The sequence below is a fragment of the Hakea prostrata genome, chromosome 2 (genome assembly GCF_041222555.1).
Source record: "Hakea prostrata isolate BN-2017 chromosome 2, UWA_Hpros_2, whole genome shotgun sequence".
Taxonomy (NCBI): domain Eukaryota; kingdom Viridiplantae; phylum Streptophyta; class Magnoliopsida; order Proteales; family Proteaceae; genus Hakea; species Hakea prostrata.
The window spans coordinates 24048790-24062291 of record NC_142601.1 but is presented as its reverse complement, the minus strand read 5'-3'; the positions used below and the strand labels follow the sequence as shown (position 1 = coordinate 24062291).

Genomic DNA, 13502 nt, shown 5'->3' with positions numbered 1-13502 from the left:
AGTCAAAAACCAAAAACCCGAGTTTCGTCCGTTTCTGGAGAACCTTCTAATTCGGGTGGCACTCTTAGTTACTGTTACGCCAAGATGGACCAAATGGATCATCTATATGCGACTTTGGGAGTGATGGCCGGCAGCTCAACTTCGTTCACCCACCCATTACATTAATTAATTCTTTCTCTCTCTTTCTTTCTTGGTTGGTGATTATTCATTCACGACGAGAGAAGATAGTGAAAAGAATTTAGAAGACAATTGATGTGTATCAGTCCTGCAACTTGATATTAAAAAAAAAAAAAAATCTGCTATGAATTAAATAATTTATACATCTCACATGTAAAACTATGAGCAGCTCAGCTCTCAATGTTCAACTTTGAGTGTTAATTTTATCACATACCAAGTTACTTTAGGTTCGAATCTAATATCTCCCATTTGCTCTCTGAGTTCTCCATGAAATCGATAGATAATGGATGCGTCTTCTGAGTTTGAACCACAGCAATGTTATAAAATAATATTTTCCTTTGAAACCCTAGCTGCTTTAAACCTACTTTAACAAAGATTTTTCAATGGCTAATTACTGGATTTTATAGTGAAGCTTTCATCATGGCGGCCCAAAAATATCATCTTCTGATCTTCTATGCATCTACAGCTCTTCGAACTCATTCTTCTGCAAATACCCATTTAATAAATTTTCGATCTTTCCACTCTCTCTCACACATCGTCTGATAAGTGCTTCACTCTGATATAAAAATCTCTCTTTGCAGTTCTTCACCTTCAGTTCACTATGAGAATGCACACAGAGCCAACTGTTCTATCAATTGGGTTTCTTCTTCTCTTCTTCAACCAGGCATGCTGGCTCTCAGTGGAAGCCGAGATCCCTCAACAGCTTATAAGAGGCTTCACAGCAACTCCAAACCCATCTGTATCTTCTTTTCAACCCCTTCTTCAGGACCCAAGTGGAAATTTCTCTCTGGGTTTCCTTCCAAGTGGAACTTCCCAACTCTCTCTTGCAATTGTTCATGTCGCTTCATCCGAACCCATTTGGTCTCCGAATCCATCTCGGCCTGTTCTCTGGTCGAACTCAACTCACCTCTCCTTCAATGGTAGTCTCGTCTTGTCAGATCAGCACTCTGGGGTGCTCTGGTTAGCTGAAACCATCGACGGTGATATTGTTAATCTGCTGGATACTGGAAATCTTTGCATACAGAGGTACAATGTTTTTCGCAACGAACCAATGTGGCAGAGTTTCGATTATGCTTCAGATACACTTCTCGTCAATCAAAATTTCACAGTAAACATGTCTCTGATTTCATCAAATGGCCTCTATTCTATGAGATTGGGTGACAATTTTATGGGTCTATATTCCAATTTCAAACCAGGGTTGCAACAGATTTACTGGAAGCGCAGAGCCATGGAAGCCAAAGCTAGCATCGTCATAGGCAATGGACCAATTTACGCTCGAATCAGCTCAGATGGGTTTCTGGGTATGTATCAAACAGAAGCAGCACCAGTCGATGTTCAAGCTTTCAATACCTTTCAAAATCATATTTCAGGAATCCGACGACTCAAACTGGAATCAAATGGGAATCTTAGAGATTATTTCTGGAACGGTTCGAACTGGGTTTCTGATTACCAAGCAATCGATGAGGAGTGTGACCTTCCGAATGCATGTGGATCTTATAGTCTCTGTAGCCCAGGTGGAGCTTGTTCATGTCTTGATAATCAAACAGAGTATTCCTCTAACGGATGTCTTTCACCGCAATCCGGCGATTTCTGCGTAGTGGGAAACGAAGAAGAAAAAGATCCTTATTGGGTGCTCACGAGAACAGGTGTTGAGTTGCCATACAAGGAATTAATGGGGTTTGAAAATATGGGATCTTCGGAGGAATGTAAGAATTCCTGCAAGAAAGATTGCAGTTGTTGGGGAGTTGTGTTTAATAACGCAACTGGGTTTTGTTACAGAGTTGATTATCCAATAAACACACTGGTGATCATTGGAGATGATAGCAAGATTGGGTATTTCAAGGTGAGAGGAATTGTTGAAGCAGCAAAGCAAGGAGGTGGAGTGGATTCAATTTCAGAAGTTGGGGTAGCTCTGTTGGTTGTTGCTGTTGTGATCTTAATTGGAATTTCTGGGCTTATGATTTACAGAATTTGGAGAAGGAAAATGAGACTGAGAGAGATATTCAAGGAGGAGCACGGGCTTTCAAGGAAGGATCTATTGCATTCTTTGAGTTCTAGATCGGTTGAGCTCTCCTCCAGATGAGATTGATTTTTTGACCGTTAAGTCCCTGTCATGGGCTAGAAAGATGGATCTCCTTGTTCGCAAACTGGACGGTGGCGATGCCATGATATGTCTGAGAGAAAATCAGCCGTTGGATTCGGATTTCAAAAAGACATTACGTTGACAATGGACTCCTCAATTTTTTTTCCTTTTATTTCTGCTCGTGATCTGATAAGCTTTAACTTACAGCTGGTGGGGTGTTTTGTTTATTGCTTATTTTGTTGCTATGTGGTCTTTGCAATATCGCAACAGCTATTTATACTAATTTGAAAGACCCAATTGTCAAGGTTCATGGGACCCACACACTCCTGTTCAAACTTTATCAAAAAGGTAACAAGGTCTTATAAAAGACACCAAGCCCACTCACTCCTGGTAAATTTGATTTATTTTATTTTATTTTCTTTATATTTTTTTATTTCTCTTTCTTTTTTATTTTGGTACAATATTATGAAAAAAACATTTTTTTTTTTTTATCGGGACAATGTCGGGATTAACTATCTTCATGTCTCTTCATCCACATTTTGAAGGGTCTCATTTCTAAATATTGTGATAAGGTAAATTAACCCCCAAAATGTATACTGATCAGTGTCATTATATGTTATCGTGGAGTGAAAGACCATAATAGATCTCTTAAATTTTTAATTCAATTTTTTAAATTTGAATATTTTCTCTTAATTAAATTCTGTTGTAAATGGTTCTCGTATAATAATCATAATTTTTTTTCAAATTTATTTATAAATATATACACAAGACTTACCCATTTGGTAAGCAATGTATTTATCAAAAATCATAATTCCTCTCTCTAATGTTTTATGGTATCAGAGCCAAGGTTTTGAGATTTCTCCCCCCCCCCCCCCCCAAACACTACATCTTCAATAGCCACTGCTAACACTCCATTCCTCATTACCAATCTCACCAACCTTGTTTCCATCAAGCTTGATGGAATAAATTATCTAATATGAAAAGAATAGTTAGAATCTATTTTTATTATCTGTGATCTTACGTATCATCTTAATGGTACTGGATCAAGGCCAGATCAAATTGTTGTTACTGGAGAAACTCAAACATTGAATCTAACATTTTAAACCTGGAGAAAAGAATAATCATTTTATTCGAGCATGCATCAATGCTCCCCTCACACCATCTCTTTCTTCTCATATTCTTGGCTTTCAAACAACGAATGATGTATGGGATGCTCTTGCACAACCCTTTCAACAACAATCCATTGTTTGAAGGACTTATTTTCGCAGTGAATTGCAGATGTTCAATAAAGAAACAATCACAATTAAGGACTATCTTCACAAAATTAAGTCTATCACTGATTCCTTAGTGGTAATCAATGACAAGGTAAACGACTATGACTTGGTAGCATATGCATTAAATGGTCTTGGTTCGAATTATCTCACTTTCATCATCACTATGGAAAATATTACCCTGCCCGTTCCTTTACCAATGTGAAGGCCAAACTACTTGTTCATGAGCAACAGTTATGCCATGGCCATTGGAACACCCAATTAGTCTTAACTGATCCCCATTCCACTATTGCATTGCTTGTCACAAATGAGCCTAAATGTAATCGACCTAATAACAATATTAATTCCTATCCACCCAACAACCGAAACCCACATAAATCTGACTTCCAAAATTCATTAAATGACCTTCCAAGATCTCTAAATTCCTATAACCGACAAAACCAAAACACCTTTAATACCAATTCCTTCAAGTGTCAAATATGTTCTAGGCAAGGCCATTCGGCTAATAGATACTATTTCTGTTATGCCTAGAGCTGAAATAATTCTAATCCCCCACCTCACATTCCTTATGCTAGCTTACATGGTACCCAAAATACCCAACACACTACACCATAGAATGATGCATAGTGGATATAGGATTCAGGTGCTACCAACCATATATCATTTGTTCTAGCCATGCTACAACGATTTGCCACTTACACAGGAGAAGACCATGTTTCAGTAGGTGATGGTAAGGAACTCCTTAAACTCATATAGGCTCGTCAGCTTTGAAGTTGATGCGTCCAAAATTTGCTCAGCCCTTAGATCTTCTGAGAGTGACCTGCAAAATAAAACGTCAGATGTGGCCCGACCGCTGGGATCGGGAAGTCCACCTCCGAAGGCTAAGTCAGTTGATGAACTTAATCACAAACGGCTCTGCTAGAGCACAGAGCTAAGGAATGAACAACAAGAATACGATTCAGATAGTAAGCATCTGAGTGTTTTCATCCGTCCTCTACCTTGTGAGTAGGTGATGTCTTATATAGTGTGTACCTTTGAATCTCCATTGTTGGATGTATTTGAGCCTTCTTTGGGTAGTCTTGGATCTTAACAGATAGATCCGTTGAGTGATAGACTTCTACTAGTTTGGACTAGTAGATGACTCCTAGGATACCACAATTGTTATTTGGTGGTTATCTGTATGATAGCGATGAGTGATAGCCGCCGGAAACTGCTAGCCGTCATTAGGTTGATCAACCTACTTCGATAGTATCGGATTAGGGCGTGCTTGTGGCTGAATTAGTTTTCTTCCTCAGCAAGCTACCTCCTGGACCCAGCTCGCTCGGAAGTGAGTTGATTCCCTTCGTCCCGACCAGAGTCGAGGGTCGAACCAAGAAAAAACCAAGTTCGGTCATATTTTCTCAATATCAAGAGCCCCCTAGACCAAGCGTTCGATTGATCCCGAGGGCTTGGTTTTTAATTGGGTTCTTCGTTGAACAATAGTCTTGCATAATCCCCCAACCCATTAAACGTCATATCACATTTAATGCGGCTGTCCCGTTTCTTTCTCGAGCTTTGTGAGTATTCTCACTTTTTGTGGGGGTGACGCCATGTGTCCTCTGCAGCCAAAACTATTGCTACTCACACAATCAAATGACGGTTTCTGAACGCCTGTTTTGGATTCGTGAGTTCAAACTTTCAAACTGTCTCCAAATCTCGATCGTTGACGCTGAATTCATCTCGATTGTACACATCCTCGAACACTCGTGCGGGTGCTTAAAAGCGGTTCGTTGTCTCCGTAGGTTTCATTCTCCTTGTCTGGAATTTTGAAACCTCTTTGTCTTCTTCGTGCCTTCACGATCCTCTCGTTCTCGAGCTTTCTGCCTCAGTGATTCAGTAAGTTTATTGACTCCTTCGCAAAGTTTACTTTCGTCTCCAGGTTTCTTTTTTCTCTAGAAACCACAATCAGAATTTTCAGTAATGGAGGACAGTAGGGTTTCTTCTGAAATTTCCCCTATGCATAGCGCCGGTAAAGGCGATAGTGGTGATGAGGCCTTTGTTTCTGTCTCCTCTGATCAGTCGGATAGTGACAAGAAAACCTTAACTGCTCTCTGGCGTGACTTCGTAGAAGTTAGCCAACAGAGAAAAGTAGAAGAAAAAACTGAGACTTCTTCTGTCCTTCCTGAGTCTGGACCATCCATGACTCCAAAGGTGACCGCCGAATCTTCTGGGCAGTCCAAACAACCTGCTAGGTCTGCCGGTGGACCTGATTCTGTTGCTTCCTCCTATAACGAGGAAAATCTTCCTTTAGCCGTCAAAGGTTTTGACTTCCCTTCCTCATACCAACTTAGGGCTCCCACTCCTGATGAGAGGGTTGATTCGATCCTTCCGGGCAAATTCTCTCTGTATATAGATACACTGGAAAGCGGAGTTCGCTTTCCCTTCTTCAATACTTAATTTCCTGCCATTCTAAATCACTGGGATATTTGTCTCGGAATGTTTCTTCCCAATAGCTGGCATCTCACCGTCGGCTTCTTGGGTTTATGTTTTGAACTTGGTATTACACCTTCTCTTCCTCTTTTTGTACATTTTCATGTTCTTTCTATTTCCCATCCTCCTGGCTGGGTTGTGCTTTCTAAGCACAACAAAGTTGAGCTTGATTGGACGGGCAGCATTCTTGCCAAAGGAACTTGCCCTTCCAATCACAAAGGGTGGCGCAAGCGGTATTTTTTCTGCCGAGCGCCCCAATCAGATCTGAACTTCCCAACCGCCTGGAAGCAGTACACTTCATATCCTGAGGGTAACCGGGTCCTTCCATTATCCAAGGAACACAGAGCTGCCGTTGGGAAGATCAAGTCAATTCCATGGTATCAAGAGATACATGGATATGAGATGGAATATAACTCCATCCTTCAATACTGGGGGTTGGCTCAACGTGAGCTTTCTAACTGCCACGTTCCTCTTGAATATGCTACGAATTTTTTGAACTTTCTGACTTTCGTCTTTCTTTGTAGTGCCTCCATGAATGGATCCCGAAAGTCTTCGGGTGAGAGCTGCCAAGGCTGTTGTGTCTGTAGAACAACGGTCTCCTCGAGCCTTGATTGCAGAACAGGTAGCTTCTGTGCCACCTCCAATTCCTTCTTACAAGGGTATTAGAAATATGAAGCCAGTGGTTGAGGCTTCGGGGGAGAGGAAAAAACCAATGATGGAAGAGGTAGACATCCCTTCTCCCATCGGAACCAAAAGGAAGCACGACTCAGCTGATGCTTCTGCCCCGAAGAAATCCAAGAAGAATAAAGATTCTGAGGAGATCTTCGTTCCTCAATGAACGTTGAAGCGGACAGACCGGGCAACGCAAGATCCTGAGAAGGCTGCTGAGTGGAGCTCTCTTGGCCTCATGCCTGCCGATCGTCAGGCATTTGAGACCCTGGAAGACGACTTTCTTGTTCGTCATTCCACAAGGTATTATCTTTCTTGAGCTTTTGCTACTTGCTGTGTAATCTCTCCTGAAATTTTCTGATAATCTCCTTGTCCTTCCAGGAATGCTGTGTTGAGCTTCTATTAACACATGGAGGCATTGAGCCGAGTTGGTCGTAATGGCTCCTTGCTGCAGACCTATGAAGAGAATTTGGCGAAGGCCAATTCTGAAGTGGACCAGCTGAAGAAAACAGCCGAAGAGTTGAAGGAGAAGCATGACAAAGAGATGACTTCCTTGAGGAAAGAACTTGACTCGTCAACCATTTGTGCTATTGCTGCCGAATGTGAGGCCAAAAACATAAAAATGAGGCTACTGCTTTTGGTGAGAGCCTCGAGTTTAAGGCCCTGGAGAACGAACGCCTGTTGAAGATGGCAGTTCCTAGCAAGCCCAAACATCTTAGACCAGATCTTCGGAGGGACTGCATTCGGAAATATCTGAACAACGTTCCCTTTAACAACTTGTTGGGCTCCTTCAACCTTCAAGCTTATCGAGCGGGGCAAAATGATGTCTGGGAAAAGATCCTTAAATCTAATCCTTCTTTCGACACAACTCCCTTTCAGGAGGTGTGTCACAAGGAAATCTTTGGGAAGCTTAAGCTGTCTTTCCCTGACTGGGTTTTGGAAGAGGAGGATACCATTCCAGCGGACCAAAACATCGAGGAGTATCTTGCTGATTCGCCGCCTCTTCCCGAAGAACCTCAACAGCCTGCTCAGGAGAAAGATCCTTTGGCCGACAATGAGGAAGAACAATATGAAACCATATTTATGAATTTTTTTTCTTCCTTTTTTGTGTAAGGGTTGGCCCTCCACGGTCTTGATGAAATAGAAATCTTTTTCTCGAACTCCTCCAATGATTGCCTTAATACTTCCTCATATCATACCCAAGGAATTGTCTATTCCCAAGAGATATTTAAGAATAATATATAAATGATATAAGTTATCACGTAGATTAACTTGTAAGATCTTCGGAGGGACTGCATTCAGAAATATCTGAACAACGTTCCCTTTAACAACTTGTTGGGCTCCTTCAACCTTCAAGCTTATCGAGCGGGGCAAAATGATGTCTGGGAAAAGATCCTTGAATCTAATCCTTCTTTCAACACAACTCCCTTTCAGGAGGTGTGTCACAAGGAAATCTTTGGGAAGCTTAAGCTGTCTTTCTTTGACTGGGTTTTGGAAGAGGAGGATCCCATTCCAGCGGACCCAAACATCGAGGAGTATCTTGCTGATTCACTGCCACATCCTCCCAGCCGGTACCCTAACTGGCATACCCGAGAGTGTGATCCACAGCCCCGAAGATCAAGTATCGAGGAAATCATCCTCCCACATATACAATAACATAATCATAAACAGGAATTAATCAAGGTTTAATATTATAAACAAGGTTCAAAACAAAAATGAATGATCAGTATAATCAGAGTGCGGAAAAGATACCGGATATCCAATGATATCAAAAAGGAGTAAAGTGAGGCGGAAACTCACTTTACCAAAATAGCGGAACGTAGTATGAAAGTCAAAAGGAATTACAACTGAAACAAATGTACTAAGAAATAAACTAAGATCAAGCGTCTTCTAGTTTATAGATAACGTCTTCATAAGTATGGACTTCGTCAATCCAATGAATCCGTTCTAACTCTATGCTATTTTCAAAAGTAGTACGCAGCTTGATCCGCCGGGGGATCATCAGAGTAATCTTGATCGTCGCCAACACCTTGCGTGTAATACGCTTCATTGGCTTGCGCTTCACTGTACTGCTCGTCATAATAATTTGTACCTGCAGGATATTCTAAACAAAGAATATACAAAAAGGAATGAGTTTCGAAGAAACTCAGTAAGGTAGTTAATCCATAACATCATAGATAACATGTGGCAAAACATAACATGATGCAATGCAGTATGAAATAGATAAAGTGTGAATGCATCTAACTCTATGTATGCTGGTCTCTATGGTAGACATGCATTAAGTCATAGCACTGTACTTCTTAGGGAAAGTCCGCTCACACCCTCAACCATATAAGATATCTTGGGTTCCCTCAACCATTTAAGGTATCTTGGGCAGCCGGTTGGTAATGGGTCCTGCATCCCTCTCGGACAAACCATGGTAGGGGGTTAAGTCAACACACTCTCTCACAACCATTTGGCATAAGTACTGGCGCATGTCAGGGAAAAGCCTAGCCCAATGCAAGTCATCTAGTCAGTTACATCAACTCGGGTCCAGATACTTCCATTCCTCGTCCCCGACGATCCTTTCCGGTATCCTTTCCACTAGAGTCCTAATAGTCCCTGACTACGGACTCATCAACCCTATTGGTTATCCACATATGGTAAACGGGAAGCTCTCATGTCCCCTCACGGATCATTTCACCGGTCTTGAGCGCCCATGAGCCCAAGTCTAGCCATATGCAACCCTCCAATAAATGGCCCCCACAATGTGATTCCCGTCCTCTCACGGGTTGGTTACCGGTCTTGAGCGCCCGTGAATCCCCATTGCTACCACGGGTCATTCGGTCTCAATACCCTTCCGAATCGAGTCTGATATAACAGGGGTATATCCTAGCCAAACACTGCTAGACATCCCTAGGTATGACAACCATTGATTCGGGAAAGTGTCGATGGGCAACCCCGGAAACATCCCATACTATTTCCGATAATGTCCAAGGACAGAAGTGTCAAAAGGACACCTCCCAATCCCAAACCAAACTTAATTAAACACATTCTCAGATCAGTCATGACATACACAACCAGTAGTTCATCATATAAAAGAGAATGTAAAAGCAAAATCAGATTAAGCAGTAATAAGTAATTCATAAACATGAATAATGAAAAAAGATGATATAAACAAGTGCTACTGTTCCCACAGTAGGAGATCAGAATTAAAATACAACAACAGTAGGTAATCTCATAGTTTCATAAAGTAGAAACCAGAGAACAAGCAATCTATGTAGTTAAGGAATTAACTGTCCTTACCTTCTAACTTGGATGGGATCTTAAAGAATCAAGTATGATCTTGACTAAACCTAAGAAGACAGTCCTAAACAAGTGCACACAACATGTTAGGAAAGATGCATAAAGGAAAAGATCATAAATCAATCGAAACAGACCAAGATTGAGGTTGCTGTACTCATTGGTCGATTGATTAGTCTGCTGGACCAGTCGACCAATGAGTCGACCAATGCAGACAGTGGCTTGCAAGAATCCGAATTTTGAGAATCCAGAACCGAATTCGATGGTTCAAAAGGGTACAAATCAGAGGGGAATTATTATGATAGTATTCTAGGGTATAGAGGATATCAAATCATAAATCAAATCAAGTTCCCAAATTATAACCTAGGAACACAAAGGTTAACCTACTAGGTTAAACATAGATTATGAGAGAAAAATATTATAATCAAAGATTCAAGAATTAGGATATGAGGATTACAGATATAGTAAAGAAAACACGTTGATTGGGTTACCATGATCAAACTAGAGGTTCTTGATCTTACCCAAGAATTAGGGTTTTACCCTTTTTGGTTCCCTCGGAAAATAATTGAGAGCTCTGGATGAAGGGAGATAAATTGTTAGCCAAAAATAACAAGAAGGGTCATTCAATGATGAAGTTTAGGTTAACACAATATTACCCAAGAAGATTTTCCTTCACAAGGGAGGTTACCAAAAGCTCTTCAGACGATCTCACAGGTTAGGGTTTCAAAGGATTAGGGTTAGGGTTTCGAAGATTCCACTGGCTGAGGTTAAGATCATGATGAGATCATGGAATAGATGGTTGCAAGAGTGCATCATCTTCTTCCTGATCTCAACGAAGAACAGAATTAAAGAAAGAAAATCAGAGGTAGAAGAGAGAGTGAGTGAAATCATACCTTTGCTGTAGGAGGATGAAGAATTCTTCAAGTCTTTGCGAGAGATCACCAAAGAATGCAAGGGAATGGGTTAGATTAGGGTTCTAACTCGTTCTAGAGGCTTAGGAGGCAGAGGAGGCGGAGTATTCCCGAGTTTAGACTTAAATAGAAGAGACAGGATTCAAATTTCAAAAACAGAATCAATTGGTCGATTGGTCCAATCGACCAATGAGTCGAGCAATCAAGACAGCAACTTCAAAACAAGGAATTGAAGGCTCAGATCAAGTCCAAACATCAAGGGGTTTTGCACACACCTAGAGTGACATACCTAGGAGTTAGAAATGCCTTTGAATCAATACAGAGACCACTCCAAGACCATCAACTAATCCAATCTTCATCCGGGTGCAGTTTCCACCATTTGGACACTGGCATCAACACTCATGGATTCCAATCCAGCCATCAATTCTTCAACAGAAATTGTAAAACCCAGCCCTAACCTTGACCCGGAAACCTTGTTATTTGTAGGTCCGATGACCCGAAGTAAAGTAAGAAGTCAGCTTTGGGCCATCCCAGTGGAGGACTTGGTGTCTGGCTTTGAATCCATGAAAGTTAATGATGAAGTTCTATTTATGGAAACTGAATCTTGATGAAGATCTGATTAGTTGATGGACTTTGAGTGCTCTCTATCTTGGTTTGAAGGCATTTCTACCTATTAGGTAAGTCAATTGACTTGTGTGCAAAACCCCTTTAGGATTGGATTTGATCTGGGCCTTCAATTCCCTGTTTTGGTCTTGCTGTCAGCATTGGTCGACTGATTGGTCGACTGGGCCAGTCGACCAATCCACTCGACCAATGAGTGCTATCTTTGGCAATTAGGTTTTTCTTGCTCTATTTAAGTCCAATCTCGAGTCCACTTCGTATTTGCTGCCTCCAAACTCTCTGGAACGAACCAAAGACCTCTGCAAGTCATCTCCCTTGCATCCTTGGTGTTTTCTTGACGGATCTTCGTCGAAACTCTTCCTTTTGCATCAAAAGGTATGTCTAATCTCTCTTCTTCTCCTCCATCTTTGTTTTTCTTTCCTTTTTGAGTTGAGACAGTAGAAGAGATGCTGCATTCTCTGTTGCAAACATCTCTGAACATGTTCTCATGATTATCCTAAGGATTTGAGGCTAGAACAATGATCTTAACCATGATCATTGCAAGCTTTTGAAGGAATCATGATCAAACCATGATCTAATCTTGTTAAACTTCTGATTTGAATTCTGATCTCTTTGGATCTTCGATATTGATCATGTTAGTAGTTAATTACTGTGTTTTCTTTCCATGATCCATAATCTATCAATTTATAGTTGTTCTCTTCTACCATACTATGTGTTCTTCATGAAGCATGGTAGTTACATATATGGTAGGTTTTATTTCCTTATTTAGATTTATGCTTCTAAGATTTTTCCTTGAAGATCTAAGTATGTTTTCATGATACCTTTACCTGAAGCAATGATCCATCCTCCTATTGTTCTTGTCTTTGATTTCTATTTCGAATTTATCAAGATCCATGGTTGATCTAATTATGGTAACTTTTGTTTCCTAATTTGGATCTTGATGTCTTGATTTGATTGGTGTTTTGAGGTCCCCTATATGTTAGAATACTACTGATGTAGTTTACCCCTTGATTAGTACCCTTTTGAACCACCAAATTCGGATTTCATATCTTAAAACTCTGTTTTTTTTAGGCTACTGTCTGCATTGGTCGATTGATTGGTCGACTGGACCATCGACCAATCCACTCGACCAATGAGTACAAAGCAACTCAGAATTGGTCTGTGTTGGATGTTTTGGTATCTTTTCTGTTAGGGATCTTTCCTAATATGTTGTATATACTTGTTTAGGACCTTCTTCTCAAGTTTGCCAAGATCTTACTTGATTTCTTAGGATTCCTTTGCGAGTTATAAAAGGTAAGGATGGTTATTTCCTTAATTACATAGATAGCATGAATCTAGTTTCTATATTTGATATATCATTGATATGATTCCTAAATTAGATTCTTACAATGATATACTACTGTTGCATAACTTTGATTACAGTAGCATTACTTATTCATATTAGATTGATTAATGTATGATTTACTTACCAATGTTATACAAGTTGATTGTACTTATTGATTTCTTTCCATATATGAAGTTACCATATATGTGATGATATGAATTGATGCATGTGTATGCTTAAGTATGGTTTGGAAAGGAGAGGAATCCTTTTGACACTTCTGTCCTTGGACTACTACGGGAATATTATGGGATGTTTCCGGAGATGCCCTCTGGACACCTTCCTAAACTGTTGGATGACATATCTAGGATTGTCTAGTAGTGTTTGGCTAGGATGTCCTGTTATGTCGAGACCCTAATCGGAGGGGTATTGAGACCGAACGACCCGTGGTAGCAATGGGGATTCATGGGCGCTCAAGACCGGTAACCAACCCGTGAGAGGACAGGAATCACATTGTGGGGGCCATTTATTGGTAGGGTTGCATATGGTTAGACTTGGGCTCACGGGCGCTTAAGACCGGTAACCAACCCGTGAGAGGACGTGAGAGCTTCCCGTTTACCATATGTGGATAACCAATAGGGTTGATGAGTCCGTAGTCGGGGACTATGAGGACTCTAGTGTGAAGGATACCGGAAAGG

The 13502-nt window shown here is 40.8% G+C and overlaps 1 pseudogene; it reads left to right on the top strand.

The window, feature by feature from the left end:
• The first annotated feature begins 672 nt into the window (after positions 1–672).
• LOC149024121 (PAN domain-containing protein At5g03700 pseudogene) lies at positions 673–2741 on the top strand (annotated as a pseudogene).
• Positions 2742–13502: the final 10761 nt, after the last annotated feature.